This window comes from Frankliniella occidentalis, unplaced genomic scaffold (genome assembly GCF_000697945.3).
Source record: "Frankliniella occidentalis isolate FOCC.00 unplaced genomic scaffold, Focc_3.1 Scaffold119, whole genome shotgun sequence".
NCBI classification, from domain to species: domain Eukaryota; kingdom Metazoa; phylum Arthropoda; class Insecta; order Thysanoptera; family Thripidae; genus Frankliniella; species Frankliniella occidentalis.
In genome coordinates, this window is record NW_026267247.1 from 702,366 (window position 1) to 703,859 (window position 1,494).

A 1,494-nucleotide genomic window follows, 5' to 3' on the forward strand; every position below is an offset into this window, starting at 1 on the left:
GGTACCCCCCCCTTTCCCCTGGACGTCCAAATTTCTCCCTCCCCCCCTTACCAAACAGCGAAAAAAAGAAAAAGAGCTAAAAATTGCAATACAGGCATGAGAGAAGGGCGCCCTGGAGAAGAAGCTTTATATCCCCTGGACCCCGCTTTTGGACCTGGGAAACCGATAGGCTCTGGCTGCGTTCATTTCTCGCACACGGCGTTGAGTTCATGAGATTCCTGACTGTTTTCCCTATAGAACTGTCTTTTGCCCGACTTTCTGCGATCAAAATTTCGCTTATCAGAGCCGATCACTGAGCGCATTCGAGGTCGGCGGAGACGGCGGCCGCCCTGGCTCCTGGCTGCCAGCCGGTCTGGGCGGTTTCGCCCTGTTCGAGCTCGCAGCGCCCATATGTGTCGACCAAATGAGTTAAGATTTGGTACCTGGGGGTTTTTGAGCATGCTGATTTCATTTCTGGTGTCAGATTTTACTTCCGGGGTCATACCTGGGTCGTTCCGGGGGAACACAAGGGTCAAGGTCCCCGATAACGCCCCTAGGATGACCCCGGAAGTAAAATCTGACACCGGAAATGAAATCAGCATGCTCGAAAACCCCCAGGTACCAAATCTTAACTCATTTGGTCGACACATAAGGGTGCTGCGAGCTCGAACAGGGCGAAACCGCCCAGACCGGCTGGCAGCCAGGGCGGCCGCCGGCTCCGCCGACTTCGAATGCGCTCAGTGATCGGCTCTGTTAAGCGCAATTTTGATCGCAGAAAGTCGGGCAAAAGACAGTTCTATAGGGAAAACAGTCAGGAATCTCATGAACTCAATGCCGTGTGCGAGAAATGAACGCAGCCAGAGCCTATTGGTTTCCCAGGTTCAAAAGCGGGGTCCAGGGGCTGTAAAGCTTCTTCTCCAGGGCGCCCTTCTCTCATGATACAGGTCAAAAAATGTTGTATTTAGGTTGAAATTGTTGAAAATGAAATGATCGCTGTTAGCATGATCATTACTGAATGTGACATCCACAAAAAAAGTCTTGTTTTGGCCTAAAACTAAGTCATTTTAAAGTTTCCGAAAGAGCCTTTCCACATTTTACACTCAGAGAGCCGTAGTCTTGGTTCAAGAGCAAAATTCTCTTAATTGATTGAAGAGCATTTTCTTTTGATTTGAGAGCAATTTCTCTTGTAATGTTGTAATGAGACAAAAACACTTGATTCATGTTTCAAATAAACTTGGACCCAAGTGCAATAGACGCTTAATTCAAGTACCACATGCACTTAGGTCCAAGCTTATTTGGTGCTTGAACCAAGCGTTTTCCCTGATGAGCCGATGGACAGTCCGTGGAATGGTCCGCATATGTCCGTGGCTGTCCTTGTGCGGTCCCCAAGTGTCCGTGGCTGTCCTTGTGCAGTCCCCAACTGTCCGTGGCTGTCCTTGTGCAGTCCCCAACTGTCCGTGGCTGTCCTTGTGCAGTCCCCAACTGTCCACCGTGTCTATTGTGTCCATCAGTCTG

The 1,494-nt window shown here is 49.7% G+C and overlaps 1 protein-coding gene across 3 annotated transcripts in view; it reads right to left on the reverse strand.

Annotated features, from left to right (window-relative positions):
- The window catches only part of LOC113210422 (uncharacterized), a 26,218-nt gene that overhangs the window by 8,222 nt on the left and 16,502 nt on the right, over positions 1-1,494 (reverse strand). The gene's annotated exons all lie outside the window — the stretch shown is intronic.